The following is a 23,589-nucleotide window of genomic DNA, read 5'->3' on the forward strand; positions in this document are numbered from 1 at the left end:
GAAACTACACATTAATCACATACAGAGCTAAGCCTCTAATCTGGCATCCTAGGTCCCTTTCACACCACTATATGAACCATGGTGTCCTCCACTGTCTCATATCCATGGTATCTGCCTTTCAAACAAATTATTTTTATATATGCTGTGAGAAAAGCAGGTACTGCCAGCACAGTTGGCTGGAATTTTGTAAATAATTAAATGTCATCTGCAAATGTCAAACTGATTTATACAAGATGCTTCTGTTGCAAATGTATTAGAATTGTATGTCATGTGTATATCAAACTGCTTTGGACAGATGTTTGTGTTGAAAAGGTATTTGTAAAGTGCTTATGTTTGAAATATATCCACAGTGTGCCCTATTGGAGGGAACAGAAATGTACATGCACTATTGTAACTGTTCAAATGTATATGTTTTAACAGAAGAATCTGGAAAACAGGAGGTTAACCTCAATCCAGAAAAATTTAAAAAATATCTGAAATTAAATTACTTCATAGGCTAGACCATGAAGATGCTTTCTCACAGGTTTCACTGTAGCCAGAGACACAAAGTCTGTACTAGGAAGTTTTCTGCATTGTCTTTGGGGAGAACTAATTACTAGTCTGGAAGCATGGAGGTATGCAGTTGTTTTATGACGTCCAGCACCTGCCACAGATCTGAGCAAAAGCTGTTGTGTGTGTATTTTTATGGGTAGGTGCTAAATCCTGTCCGCTTCCATCAGTGGGGGTTTGCATGAGAAACTAGAAGTTAGATGACCAGAAATGATGTCATTCTGCAGGCTATCCCAGAGGTAATATTTTAGATATTATTTTGAGAAGTGTCTTAGTAAGACTGAGCATTCTGTATTCTGTCTTGGGCTTGACAACAAGAAGGACCATTCACCACATCATCTTCCTTGCTCTAAGTAAGTAGCGAATAGTGATTCTTAGACTCAGTCATGAATATAGTGATGCTTAGTTTAGATATTGTTTTTCTTTATTTGTCTGAGCCTGTCCTGCAATGTTATTTTAAATATTCTCTGTGGTTTTGAACTCTGATGTCACTGTGGATTGATATTTAGTATTGTTTTGTTCTTTTATTATTTATTATTATTAAATATAGTTAAACCTTTCATTGTGGCTGATCTTTATAGAGCTATTTAAGTTTTGAGAGTACTTGCATATTTATTTGGTGACACTGTGTGGATCACTCCTAATAGCCTTGCTCTTGGCTAAACTACCATTTGTATTAATTTGAATTTCACTCAGTAAAATTGGACATCCTTTATTAAGGGCCTTAAAGTAGCTGACTAAGGGTTCTAGTGGTAGTGAAAGCTACCTTATAGTCTGGGCATGATGGGGCATAGCTAGTAAACCTGTGCCAGCCTTTCCCAGGTGTGTGTCTATGTGTTTGTGTAAAAATCAAATCTTAAAGAGTGTGTGTGTTAGCCTCTTGGGCAGGGACACAAAGCACTGGTTGGACAGAGGGAGTGTTGGAGGACATAGCTTGGAACCCTGGATAAGGACTGAACTCTACAGCTGTGGCAGTGGGAAGTCTTATTGGGGATCTGGAGAAAGAGAGAGGAACCAGGCCCGGACTGACTGTGTTCCCTGTGTGCTCTTAAGGGAAATTGTGCTTGATTGTAGTTGATGCAGAGAGATGCATGTGGAATTACTGGGTGAGTACCTGTTATTCTCCTAGTGTGCGTACCTGTTATTCTCCTAGTGAACATTCCCCATAAGTGCCAGTGGTGAGGATTGAGGGTCCTTGATTACTAGCCCAGAGGTGGAGGGTCATCACATATGCACAAACACACTTCACAGGAAGGCTGAGAACTCCCCACAGCTTTTTTCCTGCCATGGCAGTTACCACCACTTTCTGTATAGATAGAGACCTATCACACCATTTATCCTGACCATTCGTCATTTGGCTAAGTATAAGTTATAAATTCTTATATCTCACTGGTAGTATGATGAAGTGATCTAGCTAACTAAAGGCAGATGCTACAGCTGTGCCAACCCATGCTGCTGAATGATGTTCTTTTTTCAGATTAAAAGTAAAAATGCTTAAGAAAATTATAAATACTGTCTGCAAGATTTTAAAAGTGAATAAATAAAGCTTTACTTAATCAATAAAGATAGTGTTGATACAGATTAAATATGTGGAGGTCAAGGCAGTGCAGAAAGAATATAAAAATAACAGTCATCTGTGTAAGACCAATTACTTACAAGAGTGCTTGACTAATAATAGCCATATAGCCTAACTGACTCCCTTCTGTCTTACACAGATGCTGTCCCTCACTAGTCTAAGTTAGTTAAAGTATTATACAAGGTAGAATTTGAACTTCAAACCTTCATAGATATGATCATTAATATCTCCCAAACAGGACTAGTTGACTGCTTTCTGCTCCACACACACACACACACACACACACACACACACACACACACACACACACACATATATATATTATATATATCTATATATATATATATATATATATATATATATATATATATATATATATATATATATATATATATATCTTCTTCTTCTGGCTTTTCCCGGTTAGGGGTCACCACAGTGGATCATATGTCCGCTCATGATTGGCAGTGGAGTTTTACAGTGTCGAGTTGTCAGCCCAGCACCCAACCTTCTACAAAAGGCACACACATGCACACACTCACACCTAGGGCCAATTTAGAGTGTCCAACACACCTATTGCATGTCTTTGGGATGTGGGAGGAAACGGGCACACCCAGAGGAAACCTACGTGATCACAGGGAGGACATGCAGACTCCGCACAGAAGGCACCCCAGCTGAGAATCGAACCGGAGAACCTCTTGCTGTGAGGTGACAATGCTATATATATATATATATATATATATATATATATATATATATATATATATATATATATATCACACACACGGGTGTAGTTAAACCATGTTTCGATTTTCTCACCCAGACATGTAATGGGGCATTTTCTTAGGCACAGGGGCTAATTGTATCAGCCCTTTCTACACACAGAAATCAACAGAAATTTTTCATATATCCACTAACTGTTTGCTTAATTAATTGTTTGGATCTGGTCAGCTACTCCTTTGAAATACATTGTAATTACACTTTTATGACCCTAGGTTTTCTGACACAAGAAAAGCAAGAAATTGCATTTTATACTTCAGTTGCAATTTTCCAACAATTCTTTTCTTTTATTTTCCTTTTTACATTTACAGAGGAAAAAGACACACATTCTTAAAAAACAGTAAAACACACACTGATCATTAAACAAAGTTCAAGCATGACTTAAAATGTGCAGACACTGTAAGATAGGAAAGAAAAAAAAATCATATTTTCACATCAGTTTTTTTACCTGACCGATAATAGCATTGTGTAAATCAGCAAAAAATCCATAAAGGTCAGAATCATCCCCTTTTAAAGAACCCCAAAGGATTACCTTTGGGCTGGGGAATTTGGCTATGTTTTAAATTACCCATAAGGGCAGATCATCTAACACAAACTTATGAACAGTTACAACTATTGCACCACTGAGCTGCTCTATTAATGATAAACCCATCTGTATTTGTGCATTTAGTTAGTAAGAGAAGACTATTTTCACATATTTTTGCAGCTAGATATGATTGTCTAAAACAGGTTGATTGCCAGCCTGAGATGACCAGCTCCAGCTGTATTGTATGAGGTATTGTTGATTACAGTTAGTAAGATACTGAATGACTGGTAGAAGCAGATACATTAACAAAGTCACTGTTAACCCTGCAGCATTGGCAGCTCCAATCTCCATCACCTTTGGAGTCTTTCGTTATCCACTTAAGCTGCTTACCAAAAACGGCTGATATTCCTGTTTCTGATGTTTTGTTACAGCAGTTCAGTGCTTTTCCTGCCAACTCCTTTAACAAGGGCCTGTTTTCTTTTCGCTAAGGTTTATATGAAGAGGATATGGGAATCCATACAAAGTATATAGGACAGTATTATGCTTCATTACAGGGTCAAGACCTGTAACATCCTGAGGGTAAAGTCATAGCCATTATTCCTATTTCCTATCTATTTCATTTATTAATTACAAAAAATAATTTTCTTTGTTTACCACCACAGCTGTGCTGTGGCTTGTTGTACAGATTACTCATCATCACTGTTTATAGCCTATGAAAATGGAGGTACACTACAGGTTTGGGTATCCTTCTACCTGACATCAGACTACTTTCTCAAGAATTTTTTCAACTGTAAAAGGTAATCTGTCAGGGTAAGGTTTCTGAAAAGAAATGAAGGCACAGACCAATAACAAAGACTCATTATCAAACAGCATGGTACCCTTAATTCTTCTTCTTTCAGCTTTTCCCGGTAAGGGGTGACCACAGCAGATCACCAGTCCACTCATGATTGGCAGTGGAGTTTTATGGTGTCAAATTGCCAGCCCAGCACCCGACCTTCCATGGAAGGCACACACACATGCATGCACTCACGCCTAGGGCCAATTTGGAGTATCCAATCCACCTACAGCATGTCTTCGGGAAAGAAACCTGAGCACCTGGAGGAAACCCACAGGGAGGACATGCAGACTCCGCACAGAAGGCATCCTAGTGAAGGATTGAACCAGAGAGCCTCTTGCTGTGAGGTGGCAATGCTAACCACTGCACCACTATGGCCACCTCAGGATGATACCCTTAATACTGTCTAATTATAGAGATTTTCTGATAATATATAAAACTGACCTAAATGTCCCGTGCAAATATTTAAGTACAGTCAGTGTGTAACATGATTATTAATGGCTGCAAAAAACAGCTCAAAGTGGTGGAGTGACATTTCATATGCTAATGCTATGCTAGAGCCAGAAGGAACATTTGTTCTTAGAATGCCTGTTATTTTCATTTATCAGTTCAATGAGTTAAGTCATACCAGTCTCCATCAACCTTGGAGCCTTCCACTATCTACTTGATCTGCCTACTGAAAATGATTACTATTTCTTTTCATTTTTAATTTTGAAATTTTGTTACTGTATGTCAGTGCTTCTCCTGCCACTCCTTTAATGAATGCCCTGCTCTCCTTCTCTAAACTGCTGGGAAAAAGTCTATGGGGAAGCCACTCGAATTTTATGGGAGATGGGAGGGAAGGGGTATGAGTAGAAACTATAGGAGATGGAACTCTTCGCACTAGAGACCAAAAAGACATATGAGGGGCATTATATGGGAGTGAAGGGTCATGTCACAGAAGATGTGAAGAAATCAGGTCTGGGACAGAGAAGACTGTGGATACATAGAATGGACTATAAGGACATGAGGTGGAGGAGGAATCCAGAGGTATTCAAAAGGATATGGAACAGGTGGACAAAATATTAAGGAGGAAAAAAAAGGACAGAGAGGAGGAAAAAGTTTTAATATACTTAAACAGCAGACTAGATAGGCTTAGTGCCTCCTTCTGTCGTCAATTAAATGTAAAGTAAATCACGTAGCTGCAACCGAAGGGCTGTAGGCCAGATTCATAAATGTTACCACAAAGTGTACACTGTGCACCTTGTGTGTACCCTTAGTGTAACCATTCTGAGTGAATAAAAAGCACAAGCATTGTGGCAGGGATGTTCTTGAGTTCAGAAAGGGTACACAAAGTGTACATCTATGTGTACACTTTATGGCAACCTTTATGAATCCAAACACATACCAGCAGGTCTTATTTGAGTTTGGTATGAAAAATAAGTTGTTTAAACTAGTTTTCATTATGGACAGAACTGGTAAAAACATTGATTGTTACACACTGTGCTCCGTAAGGGTCTCACTCTGGACAATAGCCACAGTAGAAACAATAAGGAGGTATAATGGCTGGTACTTCAATCGTATTAGTTATTTTCATGATCACGGTCATTAATGCCATAGTTGGTGAACAAATTTTGACTTCGATTTTCTGTACAGGGAGTGTCTTTGTGAGCTGGACCAATATTAACATGTGGCATTAAGGAGCGGGTTTCCACCAGTCAGAAATATTTCCTGATAGTCAAAAAGTGAAGATATTTGTTTGAAAGTCTGGTGTTGATGAGTGCACGTCATGTAATTTGAATCATTCTGAGTTCTTAAATATTAATTTTTTTCCAAACTTTATACAGTTTCACTTGATTTCCTATTTGCACTTGTCTTGTTTTCAAATTAGCCATTTTTTCAAACTCTAAGTTGTGAAATATGACTAGTAGACGGCAGTTTAATCAAATCAACCCTGTTTTTGTTTTATCTCAAAGGAAAGGTGCAATGTCTAATAAATCAAATCTGATCCCCTTTTATCTAATAGTAAAGGGGTTTGTCCTCCAGTTGCACTTATTTACTGCAGTTAATAAATAGATTTACTCTTTGGCTCCAATATAAATAATAGTGTAAAAATGAACAAAAACTGGATTCAGGCCAAATATGAAGTGCACTCCACAGAAAAGAGTTTGCAAGTATTCAGTCTTCATTTTTCAGACCTTCCCGATTATCTGCTGTAATGGTTTCAGCAGAAAATGCAGATTTCTACAGCAATAAAAAGCTCATAAAATAAATCTTAAAGTTGTGGAGAATATAATAGTTGCTTAATTATTGTATATTAAGCACACAATTGTAAACAAGGTAGAGAACAAACTGTAACATTTTTTTTAATTCTTTTCTTTTTATCTGGTTGTTTCCTCTTACAAAAGTGGCAACCCCAGCTAAGGGGACCTTCCAGCTAGTCACTTTGCAAGAAACTAAGTGTTTAACTAATAAATAAATAAATAACTGATGCCGTAGATGAAACAAGCAACAGCTTTCATTTGTTCATCATAATAAACAGTACGTGTTGGTTATGACAAACTTTTGAGTGACACAGAATCAGCATAAATAACAAAATCCTTAAAGTGAGGGAAGCATTTAGAAAAATATAGTCACACCAAATCAGAGAAAATGTAACTTTCACAAGGTTCATGATATGTTAACAAAAGTAAAAACAGAATTTCAAGTCCTTTTAAAAGGCCCATGCAGAAAAATAAGATGGCACAATATTTAGTCTATTAAGCCGCTTCCGTGATGCTCTCAGTTTGCAAAATGTTTTCCAAAATTTACTAAAAAGCTTGTGTGTATTTATTTTAGTACACATGCCAAAAAATTAGGTAGTGTGATTTTGTTCAGGAAGCTCCATTGAGTAGTGAGATAACATTACACTGGAAATGTAAGAGTGATAACTTACATAAAATTCTCTCCAATGAAACTATCTCAACCAGAATTGAAAGAAGCCTATTGCCATGTAAAATTTTCACTGACTATATTAAATATTAAGCAAGTATATTTTATTACTAAGACCATACAATTTAAAACAGAGGACATGCCCAAAAATTTGCAGTGTATTAGCATTTTGACTTCCAAGTGCATGACAAAGTGGAGGGTAATTGAACACATGGGAGCGTTGTTAGATGGGGTGAGATAAGCATTAAAAAAAATCATACATTATATTTAAAATAATTTCTTAAATGGAATGTACTTGAAAGCATGACTCCAAATTGTTCCAAGTCAGTCTTGAATCCAGTCTGTCCCAGTAAGAAGAATAAAATGTCTGCTTACAGTAAACAAGGCTTGAATCTACCTTGCAGGATACAGCAACTGGCTTAGATGCAAATACAGCTTGTTTTAGTCTGGGAAAAGTTGAAACTTTGATTTTGTTAAACAAAATGTTGTTGAAAGACATTTTTAATGCCAATCAAATTATATTAATAAATTTTAGGCAGCTGATAGATCAAAAGACTCTTGCATAGTAAGGAGCATTTGGGAACAGAATAGGAAAAGCCTCAGTATAGAACTCCACATAAACAATATCAATAGCTGAAATAAAACAGCTGATTTTTTATTTCACCTCCTCAGGAACCTGCATGGTAGCTCCCTACCTGCACCCAATCATCCCATTTAGTCTATGAGGCAGGAGACAAACAGCTCAAGTCTAGGTGAGACCCCTATGGCCCATTCTGTCCTGTCTGGGTAGCATAATCAGCATATGTAGTGAGACTTTGATAGAAGGGTGTGAGCCAGCTTGCTGGTCCTGTGGCACAGCCTACCTTTCCCCTGTGGAGACTGCCCCTCCACACCTTGCAGTATTTCTCTTAGCTCTGCTGCATGTCGGTACTCAAAATACCAAGTACTGAAAAGACAACAAAAAAAAGACCAAAAACACAGGAGAAGAGTGACAATGGCAGTGCATGCCTGACAAAGACAGAACTCCTTGGGTGTAACAACTACTGCTTGATCTAGGTATCACCCAAGTGGCAAACCAGAGCCACGTCTCTCACTCTTTCTCTCTCTCTCTCTCTCTCTCTCTCTCTCTAGGATGGACAGGCTGTCAATTCCTGCATACCACCACCCTCCCCTGTCCAGCTCTTCCAGTGCCTGAGTCACAGACTGACATTGTCTGGTTCTTAGTCAAGGTTTTATTCATTTTAAGCCTCAGAGCCAGGCAAAATAATTAATTAAGCAATTTCTGCAGTCTTTCCTCACCATGCTTAAGATCCTTCTCCAGTGATATGAAGATCTTACCAGGTTTATAGTGGGATAAAATAAAAACAGATAATGATGTCTTGGGAATTGTATCTTCCTTGCTATAAAATTCCTCAGCTCTTTATCAGATTCCAGAGACACCAGCACATCCATAAACTGAATTAGTACAGTTCTAAGAAAGAAACTAGGAATATGATACCACTCTGTGGATACAAAGATATGTGTAAACTTAACCATCTTAGAAACACACACCCTTGTGTCACTTATGCAGGACTCATTAAGGATATTATGGGTGTCAGCCTCTCATATCCTAAACTATTTCTTCAGTGTAATGCTACAGTATGTGTAGAAATGCATGTGGTTCCCTACAACAGTGGAAGAAAGACCTAACAACATCATATCTCATCATACCTATCTACCTCTCAATGCAAGAAATCTGGACAAAGCCAGAAATAATGGGGGAGCAAAGTCCCAAAAATGCGGACAGATTTTAAATATTGCTCCTATAAACTTACAAAGTTGCTAGAATAACAGGTTTGTATTATTATGCATCTTCTAAAGAATATATAGTTTAAATCTCAAATGTCTGTCATTATTTAGTATTATTTTAGTGACTTCAGTCCTCAATCATTTGCCATAAAACCATAAAATCTTATCAGGAACAGACCAAACATATGAGGCAAAAATCTGGACATTTTGGGAAAAAATTGACAGTTGAAAGGTATGAACAACATATGGGCCTTTTATGACTTAGCCTGTCTCCATGAGGTCCTTAGAGCCATATGTTCTATACCTGATGCTATCAAGACCCCACCTGGTCCAGAGGGCCTGAAATACATCAACAGAAAGGATTTACACTTGATGAACTGCCAGGTGATCTGTATCTGTGTGACACCTGTACAGTTCACATGATTCATACCTTTGGCAGGTAACCATTTGAAATGTTGTGACCCACTACAGTGAGTCCTGAAATGCAGAGACTGAATGTCCAAAAGAGTGGACTTGTATATTTCAAGTCCGGTATGTCAGTTCTTTGAAAATATCCTTTCTCCAAGGTATGGCAATCTCAGATTTGGAATATATCAATTCAGAGGGGGTAGGGGGCTTATCCCCCCCAAAAAAGAAGTTTAAAGGAGAAGAGATTTTTGAGATTCACTCTTCTCCTGTGTTTTTGGTCTCTTTTTTGTTGTCTTTATAATACTTGGCATTTTGAGTATCAACATTTCAATAGGCGCTCATTTGGCACACATACAACCTGTACCAACAGTTTCTGCATTGGGGCTTCCTACATTGTCGCCTGCTTGGTCGGTGAAAATACATCTGATAGTCTAAACACATGTATACCATGCAATCAGGAAACAGGTTACATGTAATGTGTTATGAGTTGTGAGTTGCTGATGGCATACATGTCCTAGAGCACTGGTTGATGATCTTCATAAACAACTCTCAAATAATGTATAAAATTATCTATAATACAGACAATGAGAACATGTGATATGCAATCGATCATGCATTTGGACTACTGAAGGGACACTTTCAATGCCTTTACACCTTAGCAGGAGCACAGTAATACAGTTCAAACATATGCAGCAAGACATTGTGTTTGCTATACTACATGACATGCCATAGCACAAACAACTGAAATGTTATGGCAAGGCCTTCCGTACCAAATGTAGTAGCAGCAGCAACAATAGAGGAGCAGCATGAAGGTTTAGAGGAAGAATGTGCAGCAACAGTACAACAACTGAGGCAGAAGCAGGTGCAGTACACTGCAACACTGGCAAAGAGATGGCATTTTGTGTACAACAATAAACCATGACATGAACAACACAGAATAAAAGGATGCATGCAACAACAGTATAACACCTAGGCTAAGCAGGGCAATGCATGAACTGCCCATGCTGTGCAACAGTCAACTCCATACCCACACATGTTAGAGTGTGGCAGGGCACAGTAATAATCAGTTGCATAGATTAGGAGATACAGTAACAGTAGACTACAGCACTGTAATATTGTGTGGGATCATGGGAGGTGAACATGGTAACCTCACACTCTTAGAGATTGTGGGAATTCAGGCATCACATCCTCCAGTAGTATGAATTCAGTTGCCATTATGTGGTGCTGGATCTCAATGTGGTCCATGGTAGGGAAGGGGGGAAAACTATGGGGCCCTGTGGCCATACCCTTATGGAAATTCCATGCATTGATCCTGAATAGTATCATTGCCCATGATTTGTCTGATGTCACAAGCTGTGTGCCCATACATAACATGGATGGGGTAGAGGTATGGCTGCACACCTTTGGGCAAAACATATCAGTCAGTGGAAGTGTATGGTGTCCTGTGAGATACACAGACATATTGCCATTGCCCCCCGTTATCTACCTGGTTATCAGTTGTAGTTCATAATACACACCCTTCTCTCCTTTTTTATGTACTGTAGCCATAACATAAGGCCCTGGAACCCTGCACCCCTTATGATATATCCTTGTTGTGATTTACTATATTCACAATTTGAGCCCCATCACAGCCACAGGCAGACAGTACCTTGTTGTACCAGTTTCATAGGTTCCTAGTTATGTATATAGTACATCATCTGCTTCATTCTCACTGACATCCACCATAGCGTTTGTTGTTGTTATTTCTGAGGTACCTTGTAAGACAGAAATCTTTCCTTAACTGTGGGAAGCTTCACATCTAAAGAGGCTTTACTAAAATTCCCATTTTACGTTATACTGTTGTAAGCCATGTTTCATGAAATAGCAGCAATGGTTTATATCATACTATCAACGGCAATTAACATGTTTTTTTAAGCTAATAAAGCCATTTAGTATCATTATCTGCTTTGTTGCTGATATGCGCTGCACTATCTATATATGTCAGTGTGAGCAGTGTTTGTCATGGTAAACATGAAGCATGTGCCCTGTGTGCTTGTGTATATAACACATATACACCTGTCATACCATGATAGATCACTACACATATATACAAATAATTCACGCACTGGCAATAATATCCTTATAGCTTGCCAATATACTATAACAGCCAATCCTATAATAAGTGTCCTAGTTGTTCTTAAAAATATCTAAACTAGTGCTTGTTTTAATATAATTTGGTAGTTTATTCCATGCATCAACTAGTCTTTATCTATCTCTTTCTCTATCTCTTTCTCTCTGTCTCTGTCTCTCTCTCTCTCTCTCAGAGAACCAATTAGTAAATCTATGATTCCTGTGTAATCTTCTGCATTGATTGTCTGATTATTATTTTTTACTTTTTTATAACCCCAAGCAGTCCCACAGGTAGTTGTCTCTAAATAACCTGCATTCCTGAATAGGGTATTTTCTTAAATATCTATATGATACATTATACACATTCAGATATTTTAGTCTTTCATAATAACTTAAATTTTCACCTACATGGATGCCCTTGGTATATTTCCACTGTACTCTTTCCAATTTACTCATGCATGTTTTCTTGTAAGCTTTCCATATTGTTATGCCATACACAAGTTTGGGTCTAATATAACTAGCAAATAATGATTTTATCATTTCTGATTTTCGGGACTTTATAAATCTTTTTGTACAGGCTATAGTTTTATAACTGATATGATCAGAAAAATTCAAAGGTGGATGTACTCATATACCCAGGCCCTTAAATGAGTCTACAGTTTCAATCGCTGTGTGCTGTATTAAATATTCACCTTTCACTTTATGTCTTTGAAATATCATATGCTTAGTTTTTGATGTATCTATCAGCATAGATGAAATATATGGATTCGCCCAATAGAACTCGACAAAAAAAGTAGATCTTATTCAGGAAGGCAACAGGATATCCAGACACATAAAAGAAATGATGGTTTAATAGAACAGAACAAAATGTAAACGCTTTCACGGTGTTACAATCCACTTCTTTAGGCGTACATTCTAAAGGGCACTAAGCTCTCTTAAATACATTAAAACCCATACAAACAACCAATTACTAAACTAAAGCAATCAATGCAATTAATAAAAATAATTCATATAAATTTAATTAAAAAACCTCACAATATAACAATTCAATGCAATTAATAAAAAGTCATATACATTTAATTCAAAAAACCTCACAATATAATAAAAATAATTCATATAAATTTATATGAATTATTTTTAGTAATCGATTGTTTTAGTTTAGTAATTGGTTGTATGGGTTTTAATGTATTTAAGAGAGCTTAGAATGATCGTAGATGTGTTCTTATATCCTTAAGAGTTTAGTAACTGTGAAACTTTTGGAGTGGTATACCTGGCAACTTGCCAGGTATGCCAAGCATTCTACATAGGTAAAACAAAATGTAAACTTAAGAGAAGGATATATGAACACATGTACGATGTGCAACATGAAAAGGAAACGAATGCACTGTACAAACATAAACAAGATTGTCTTAATGCTAATTTTTTTATTTTATGTTATTAAAAAAGTTAACATTGATGGAATGGGTGGTTTATGGGAGGAAAAGATTGAATATCAAGAGCTTTGGTGGCAATCAAATTGCCAGGTTTAAATGAATACATTTCTATTGCCCCAGTTCTCAAAATGAGAGCAGCAAAATTGTAAAGATTTTCTCCTTCCACCCCTTTATTTAGCTGAAAACCCCTTCAATACTTGACATTATATTCCTTACCTGACTTCTAGATATTAAGGTTTTAACATTTTAACATCTTAAGAGGTCCTTTTAATTTATTAAATAGTCACATTGTTTTTAACACTGTATACTTTGTCTTATTTAATGTATTTCATATTTAACACTTTTACTTCAAATGCAATTAGCATCAATTTCCAATAGATAGAGCCGTTTGCTATAGAATGATTTTAACACAATATTTTGAAAGTATTTCATGTTTGTTTTTAATGAGAAGTTTTCATATATGATGTTCTATGTTGTTTAGTCCTTGGTTTTGTTTATGATGTGTTTATTAAATTTGAAAAGGTCCTGACCTTTTTAATGGATAATTAATGGAATGACGTTACCAGGGTTTCATTATAAATTCTCCTTGTGTACTATGTGCCCACATCTGATGAAATAACTTTAAACGAAAACGTATTGTGTCAACGTTTATGTTTTAGCCGAATAAACCTATTTGTTGGAATCCTCCTCTGTGGCTTCATTGTTTCGCCTTACACTGCACTTTCTTGGATTTATTGGTTCCATTGGAGTAGAGAGTACATTTGAAGAACTTTTATTTTCATTAGAATAAAATAATATGCAAAATCCTTTGGTGTGTTACTTTGACAACTGGTACACAGATAGCTTCAATGGGATACAATCAGAAATATAAAGGTACATTCAGCAGCCTTGAGCTTCATCTTCTAAGTAAAAATGTAACTTATACTAAGCACTTGGCAGTAGCCAGGATGAAGAAATATTGGAAGATGCTACAAAGCAGGAAAGGAGATCAAAGGCAGAGGGATTTATTTAGAACCCCTGCTACTGCAGTGTCTCCATGTGCTGTATAGCAGTAATAAAACATATGTGCTATGGGCTGCCTAAGCAAAATGTATGTATTGCAGCCCATTCTGAGTTAGTGAGCTGTTAGGTAATATGTCTTTACAGGTGGCCTACCCCTTAACTTGGGGAGACATAGTGCTGATGCAGCATCCAGTGGTTCTGTGGCTGCCTTGGTCCAAGAAAGACCAGCACGGAAGAGGCCAACAAGTCATTTGGGCAAGGGGGAGGTTTATTTGGCATGTCCAATGGTGGTTAGCTACACTGAGGTATTAGAACAAAGATTTAGAGGTTGCTGAACCAATTTTGCTTCCATCTTCTTTGGGGGGACTAGCCTGAGTGGATGATCGAGAAGGTACTGAATCTTCTTAGCATTAACCCAGCTTGCTTTTCAAGTGATTAGGTAAACAATTTAGTAGCTCAAGAGGCACCAGTTGAGGCTATCAAGACAGTAGGTAGGTGGCAAGCTGGTGCTTATGTGCAGTATATGAGAGAAAGTGATAAATATGTTTAAAAAATTAAAATGAGAGAAGTGACAATAAGCAGACTAAATAAAAAATATAAATAAATAAAAATGTAAGGTAATTAGGTGCAGGGGGAAGTTACCTAAATATGCTGAAAAGGCATTACACATGTTTTTCTTTCTTTCTGTCATTCCTTCTTTCTTTCTTTCTTTTCTTTCTTGATGGCACAAGACATTGCGGCTGGTGAGCCATTCTTTCCTGTGCTTTGTTAAGAAAAGCCTTTGTGAGAACAGGAGGACAGAACAGTTGTTCTGGACAGACATGTCCAGCATTAGGTTGTAGAATGTTACACAGCAAGTTATTGTTGGCAATACATCATATGATCAGAGAAGCGAGAAAAAAATTTACTTCATCATCATACAGCTGGGGGAAATTATTTGGGATCTAATATCAAGAAAGAATTTTGAGAGCTGTATTTTATTTAGAGCAGTGTTTAGTGGTGTGCAAATGATATGGTCAAATATTATTCCAAGACTTGTCTGGAAGAAAGGGACGAAACACATGACTGTGGAGGCTTCTAGAAAATATACTATTAATTCATTATATATGGAATCACAGAGAGTTAGGGGTTCACCACCTTTGGGCCCTACGATCTGGAAGATGGCCATATGTTGTGGTATAGACCACATGGTGTGTATCTTTTTTGATTTACACATTTGGTTGCTTCTACAAAAGTTTTGAAGAAGATAAAAAAGGGGGGGATTATAGAGAAAGGTGGAAAGTTAGACAGGGACAGTGGAAGGAATAGGCCATCATTCATGCACAAGAGCAGAAGACAGACTGGTAGACAAAAGACAATCTCTAAACTATGGAGTTCCTAAGGAGGTGACTAGATGGTTGAAGGGCTGGTGGAATGTTTGATTTCTTGGAGAACTTGTTGAAAATTCCCTAACAATAACATAAACATATGGACATGAGTAAAAGAAAAAACATGCAGTCTCAGACATTAAGTAAGACAAGGTTCCAAGAAGGTCAATGCAGTCAATTAACATACAATGAAAAGTGAAAATCTGGTTGGAAGAAGGACAGAGGAAAAGTTGAGAAAGACAGAAAACAACACAAATCTAGTGTTATGGAAAGTACAAAAATTCCGTATCTGATGTTGTCTCTTCCATCCATCTACAGCTGACGAGACAGAGTACCCAGCTACTGAAAACCCCAAGAGTCATCAATTCCAAAATTAGTCTGAAGGAGATGTCTTACAAGGAGGATCTGGAAAAGCCCTTCCCTCCCTTGAAATTAGTATCCTCAGTGAGGGACCACTGAGGGGAATCCATAGTTCAGGATGGAAGATCATATCAAATGGTAGGTAAGTAAGTATTTAAATAAATAAGTAAAGGAAAGAGGTAGGGACAACAGATGCAATAACTATACAGTGGTGAGATAGCTGTGCAGTGGTGAGACATTTTGAACTGCATTGTAAATGAATGACTGAATGAGATCTTTCTTTCCAGTTAAATATTTCAAAAGCTTTAAGAACAAAGACCTACACAATCCAAAGAAGTGTAAACTATTAAGTTTCCAAAGTGAAACAGGGAAGAATATCTCTAATGTAATTACTTGTACCACTGCCATGGGGAACTCCAGGGAAGTGGAAGCAGTCTTATAAAAGAGTTAAAATTAAGTTTTCACCAGCATCACACAGCATCCAACATTTTCTCATTGTAAGGGGTAGAAAGATCAGAACCATAATTCATTCTTACTAGGAAGTTTTAAAATGAATGTCTGTCATTCCTGAACTTTATTTGTTAACCTGTATGACCTTTTAGTACCACGGAGTCTTGTGTAGTACTTTGAATGTCTTATTTATTTCCGCTAAATATGAATGTTTTCCAGATGATGTCTGTATTTGAGGGATGAGATGTATAGCATTTTCATAGAAACCGTGCGACTACAGGAATGCTGGGCAATTTTGCTTCCTGTTTTTTTTTTTTTTTTACTGTTTTTTCAGCTGTTCTCACTTCTCTTTGGTATGTGCCCATGAAACGTAGAAAAATTATTGGCCAATATTAAGGATGAAAACATTGAATGTTTTGTGCTACATGTGACTTGTTATCTGCATTATGAGGCCATTCTAGCATGCAGTTTGTTAGTTGGTACATACTTAGTATGAAACATTTCAAGGGAAATATGTTACATAGTACATTATAGAGCCTATGCACAGTTATTTTATATAAAATGCTATTTTTTTATTTGCACTGGATTGAGGTGTCTTTATTGTTAGTTCAGAGAAAGAAAGTCATGCTACTGTTTCTTTACTCCTTTTTTTCAATTTTATTAATTTTATTTCACTTTAATGTATGCTTTTGTATGAAAAAGAATAGTTTATAAGAAGTACATAAATAAGGTGAAGAACTGAAATGTGTGTACTGACTGATCTAAGCTGAACAGGTCCACCCTTTTCAACTAACAGGACTAAACCCACAGACCTTTAGTCAGCTTGGCATTTGAACATTTTCCCAAGCAACAACTGCCTTCCTTTTTATCCCAAATACTCTGCCAACAACCTTTCTCTCCATATACAGCAAGTATCTCTGCATATTCAGCAAGTATCTCTGCAATGACTCCAGAATGTGTTTGTTTAATTTTTGTGTGAGACAAATTCTTCACTTTCAAACTCTTTTCTTTGGGGCTATGCTCACTTCTACAGTTACTAGATTCCAAACAGCTTTCCAGTCACACCCTTGTATTACTTGGGGTTATTTTTACTGCATGTCTCTGTCCCTCCCTAGGCCTTTGCATTCTTATTGCCACACCATTTGCATTCTCTACTAATATTTGTTCTGCTATATCTTTAGTAGTTGTCTGGTGCACTCGTTTGTTTAGTCATATTTAAAAAATAACAAATGATTTAGTGGCTCACATGCTGGTGGAGCTAGGTGAGGGGATATAAGTGAGGGACTGGCATCAGCTCAGCTTCCTTGAGGTGAAGGGGGTGTGACCCTAATAATCAAACTCGGTCAACTGGGTTACAGTCATGGCTTTTCCCCTCAGGGTTAAACAGCAAATACGTCTGATGTTGCACAGAATTTAAGTCTCCCTTTAGCACAATAAGTAGTGTAAGTTCTCAGAAGGTCACTGGAGGGAGGACTTATGTAAAAACGCAGGTTTATTCAGTAAACCACAAACCAATTTTTTAGCCCACTTGGCTTTTCAATTTCAAAATAAGACAAACAGGACCTACATAACAGTGTACAGGCCATTATTTAACCAAAAGAAAAAATTCAAGGCTGCAGGTCACATCCAGGCCCAAACTTCAGTACCAAAAGCAATAATTACCACAAGTTACACTCCACAGGCTACAGTACTCAGATTAGCCCCAACTGAGGTCTTTGGCTCCATGCTCCCAGGTCTTCTTTCAAACGAGCCTCCAAGCTGCTCCTTTTGTACCCCAGTAATTGGCATTTAAGTATTTGAGATTTAGCCAAGTACTGAGACTAGTCCCATGCTTCATATTGCAGTGCACATTTTGACTACACATTTAAAAGGCATGTACTCATTTTCCATAAACGTTTTATTTAGTATCCTTTTATTCCCATTTTTTTTCTTTTTCATTTTATAACCCAATAACTTAACAGTATAGTAACAAGAAAAAACAAATAAACTATATACAATGTCCATAATAACTAACAAAGTAATATATATAGAACACTTAATATTTCTCTAACAGATTAGACAATTTTGTCCAAGCAATTAAGCGATGAGGTGTGTTAATCCTTGCTTTTACAGTAGCAATCTCATTCTTACAAATGTATTTCACAAGATGAATAAACTCAGCTTTAAAAACAGGAATAGATTGGGATTTCCAATTTTTAGTAACAATTTTCCTTGCTATAGAGAAAATAAACCATAGTAAAAATGTTTGTTTTTTAGGAGTGACTTCAGGAACATTGAAAAGGATAAGGGAGTCAGTAATTATACAGTTGTCATTCCATAGAGCTTTACAAAGATATTTAAAGTCTAACCAAAATGGGCAAATTATTTTGCAAGTAACAACCATATGATCCAGTCAGCATCAGGGTGTTCACATCTCTAACATTTCAGTGACCTGCATCGAGTGTGTACTCCCTTTTCTACCCTTGATGTACTTGGTTATCCTGTGTGCCCCTGTCCACCAAGAAATAAGCAACTCGGGAACTAAACAGTACAGCCCCAAAGATACTGTTGACTGCTACAATTAGTTTTACTTATACATGTAAAACTACAGAGTAACTGTTTTCTACCCTTGATGTATTTGGTTATCCTGTGTGCCCCTGTCCACCAAGAAATAAGCAACTCGGGAACTAAACAGTACAGCCCCAAAGATACTGTCAACTGTTGCAATTAGTTTTACTTTTACATGTAAAACTACAAAGTAACTGTGGATGTTACAGCATTTTCTTGTACAAATAGGAGCAGCACACACTTGATCAGGCCAATGCTGAGCCCTCCCTGCAATCTCTTAGCAAACCTTCACCCATCACTCTTCCTGCATTCCAGCTTCAACCCCCCATCTAAATTACTCACAGTAGTTTGGCTTTAAAGTATAGAATATTTCAGGGCACAAATAATATAGTTCAGTGCACAATCAATATTATAGTGTGTGTTACACTTACCCTGCAATCATTAGCTTGGGGTTTAGAGCACTCATCATATATGTAGCTCCTCCCCAGCCAAGCTATCATACAGTACCTACAACAAGGCACCATTTTTAAATCGGCTATCTGCGTCGAGTCTGTACTCCCTGTAAGTTTTTATTTTATTCTTTTCACTGCTTAACTCACTGCTTAATCTATGTGCCTGAATTAGAATCTGGTAGTGTTGTATCTGTATAGTACATGCCTCATGCTAGTTAGACTGTGCACCAGTTTTGTCATATATTGTTTCCTGCTTGTACCTGCTTTTTGGCACTGTTTACAGCTGATTCTAATTCTCGGTTTGTTGCCTGACCCATGGAATGAGTCCCTAGCTAATGTATAAACAGCTGTTGGTTTCTCTCCTCTGTTAGCTGAAATCATGGGGTCATAGCCTAATCAGTCACTCGTTTAACTGCTATAAACCACTGAAATCGCTGTAAATGTTATTAACAGCATCAGCACAATAACACAGCTTAGTAAGCCTCTCTATAGACAATTACAGCCTTAGAAGTGTTTGCTATCTGTTAATGTATAGAGTACAGTAGGGTTACAAGCATTTGAGTTTTATTTTAAACTATAATATGCATTTTCAGTAACTGTAGCTGCCTTGTTTAATTTCTAATGTTTGGTTAAAACTCTTTGCATGGTTCTGAATAGCCACTACAGGCAAGTCAGCATAACATTAAGAACTGTAAAAGTGTACCTCTATTTTTCACTTTTCACCTATCTAACACTGTTATCTTACCTACCTGCCCTATAGTGCTAATAGCCTAACTCTATTCCCTTCTCTCCATCACAGTTTCTACCCTTGATGTACTTGGTTATCCTGTGTGCCCCTGTCCACCAAGAAATAAGCAACTCTGGAACTAAACAGTACAGCCCCAAAGATACCTTTGACTGCTCTGGTTAGTTTTACTTTTACATGTAAAACTACAGAGTAACTATGTATGTTACAGCCTTTTGTTGTACAAATAGGAGCAGCACACTCTCAATCAAGCCAATACTGAGCCCTCCCTGCACTCTCTTAGCAAACCCTCACCCATCACTCTTCCTGCATTCCAGCTTCAAACCCCCAGCTAAATTACACAGAGTAATTTGGCTTTAAAGTATAGAATATTTCAGGGCACAAATAATAATCTAGTTCAGTACACAATCAATATTATAGTATGTGTTACACTTACTCTGCAATCATTAGCCTGGGGTTTATTGCCCAGCTCCGTTCACTATGCTCACTGCGCTCCCTTCCCTGCCCCCATATCCCACCCACCCCCACAACAGCCACATTTAATGCAACATTAGAAATACTCCCACACTCAATCCACCTATCAATCCACACCTCACAAATATCTCCACACCCCTACACCACCCACCATCTAATACCACAACCCACCCAACATAAGCATGTCACTAGCAAACACATTTCTAATCCTTACCTGCACTTTTCTTTCCTACATTACATCTTACCATTGTAATAGTGATAAATCCCAACCACTTTCAATCCACAGTCACATCAACCCCCCCCCAAACATCCATTACATAATTTAACCACCCAAATCATGAAATGTCTCTTCTCAGCACAACCTCTGAAATATCAGACTCCCTACCCTTATCAACACAAACTATCCATACAATACAACAAACTTTTCAACACATATATAAAACATATACTCAGCACTCTCTCCAAACTCATTCTCAGTGGAGATGTGCACCCCAACCCTGGCCCCAAACTCACCAATCCACCCACAAACCCCCCACTAATAAACCCCACCACCCTAATCACTAACAACAGAAAACCTAATGACCTCCTTATAATGTTTCTCAACAATAGAAGTATCTGTAATAAAATCCAAGACCTCCAAGCCCACATAAACCTGTACTCCCCTGACATCCTTCTCCTAACAGAAACCTGGCTCAAACCTCACATCAGAAATGAGGAAATACTTCCACCTGGATATAACATCCTCTGCAAGGACAGACTATCCAGGAAAAGAAGTGGTGTGGCACTAATGCACAAACACCACCTCAATATACAAATTCTCACCAAATCAGCCCCCCTGGTTTGACAAGGAAGAAATCCTATACACCTCCATCAAAATAAACCCTAAGAAAACAATCAGCATTATAGGGTGCGACTTCCCACCAGGCCAAAATATTCCTCCCATAGAAAACCTCCTACTTTGGTCACATCTCCCTATCCCAAGAAACTGTCATCCTTGGAGATTTTAACATCAGTTGGCTATCCTGCAATAGCAAACATCCAGCACTCCACCTACATTTTCATGGTTTCTCTCAGTGAATACAATCCCCCACCAGGATAAATAAAAACCCTAAAAATCACACCATTCTTGACTGGATCTTAGTAAACAAAAGCCCTAACTCTTACTTGTCAGGCTGTCTACCTGACTCCCTCAGTGACCATTCCCATACTTTCCTACTACGACATCACATAAAAAATAGCAAACCCATTATCTACAGATCTGTCTGCAGTAAAACTAATTTTAACCCCAACTCCTTTATCTCCTCCCTTCAAAAAATTAACTGGGCACCTCTAAAGTACCTCCACCTAGATGAAGCAGTTCATTTCTTTAATAGTACTTTCCTCAACATCCTTAGCACCCATGGCCCCCAAAGAAAAAACAAAAGCAGAACAAAAAACTCCCCTTGGCTACAAAAAATCCCATTGGGCCTTATGGAAGCCAAGGATAAAACATGGGAATGCTGGTGCAAAACCAAAAACCTCTCAGATAGGCAACTCTTCCTTGAACTGTGAAATAAGGTCAAAATGCAAATAAAATCAGACAAAGCTTTTTCCCATCAGACATCTCTAAACTCTTCCCATAACAACCCCAAGCAATTCTGTTCCACTATTAACTGTATTCTCCCTCTAGAAAAAGTAAACACCCCCCTACTAACCACCCCTCTCTCCAGCAATAGCATAGCTGACTCCTTCAATGCACATTTCACAGAAACTGTACTATCCCTAACCAAAAAAACACTTCCCTCCAACTTCTTCCCCCACTGCTACCCACCAAGATCCACCCCTCCCTGCCTTCATCCTCTCTACAGTACCCACCTCCTGTATAAAAACTCCTAACTAAACTAAAACCCACTAGACTTGCAACTGACAACCTGCCCGCAGAATACCTAAAAATAGCAGCTGATGTCCTAGCCTATCCAATTTCCATATTAATAAACCACTCCATATCTGAATCCTATATACCCACACTATAGAAAATATCCCACATCATTCCCCTACACAAAGGTGGCCCCTCCACTGACCTCTCAAACTACCGTCCCATTGCCATCCTGTCCCCTCTCTCCAAGATACTCAAATGCATCAACTCACAGGTCTCCAAATATCTCCTAAACAACAACCTCCTTGCCAATACCCAGCACAGTTTCAGATTACACCACAGCTCTGATCTCTTTCACAAATACTATCCTTCAGCACAAAAACAATGGCCTCCTCTCCTCTGCCATATTTCTTGATCTATCTAAAGGTCTTTGACATTGTCTCTCACAACCAACTACTCTTTCAAACCTTTCCTTCTCTACTTCAGCCACAAACTGGTTCCATAGTTACCTACATGGCTACCAGCAATTAGTTATCTGGGACAATAATATATCCCCTTCCCTCCCTGTTACCCTCAGAGCTCCCCAAGGCTCCATCCTTGGCCCCCTTCTCTTTTCCATTTTCGCAAACAACCTACCCACTGCAACCAAACATGCCTCTCTCATTCAGTATGCCAATGACTCCACCCTCATCTGCTTGGTTCAAACACTAACAGAACTCCAACAGATCACACAATAATCCTTTTTCTCCATTGAAAGCTGGCTATCTAATGCTCAGCTCCTCCTCAACCCAAAAAAAACCAAACTCCTCATATTCCAACCCACCAAAACCACCATAAACCATTCTCATTTCAATATCCAAGCCAAGGATAATACCTCCATAACACCAACTGCCCACAGCAAACTGCTTGGCGTACAGATAGGCAACAACCTCAAATTTGGCACCCACATATCTCAAACAATAAAAATGTTCACCAAAAACTGGGTGCCCTGTATAACAGAAACCACCAATCCCTCACCAAACCAGTTAGGATTTCTATCGCCAGTTTCCAACTTATATCTACCCTACTCTATGCATCACCCATACTTACAACCCTTAGGCAATCTGACCAAAACAAACTCGAAGTCTGCTACAATAAAATCACAAAATTTGCCACATGCGCCACATACCGCAACCACCACTGTGTCTTCCTTAGGGACCTAGACTGGCTTGAGATCCCACAACTCCTTCACCTAAACCAACTCACCTTTGCTCATAAACTTGCTAACCACTCTCTCAGTACCCCAGCTCTTCATGCACTTCTCCAACCCCACCACTCCTCCATACCCCTACGCTCCTGCAATAAAAATCTGCTCCAAGTCACCAAAGCCAAAAACTCTGCAGGGAAGCACTGTTCTCCTGTGCCATATCCAAGCTCTGGAACAACC

This window comes from Protopterus annectens, chromosome 1.part0, assembly GCF_019279795.1.
Source record: "Protopterus annectens isolate FY-2018-M chromosome 1.part0, PAN1.0, whole genome shotgun sequence".
NCBI classification, from domain to species: Eukaryota; Metazoa; Chordata; order Ceratodontiformes; family Protopteridae; genus Protopterus; species Protopterus annectens.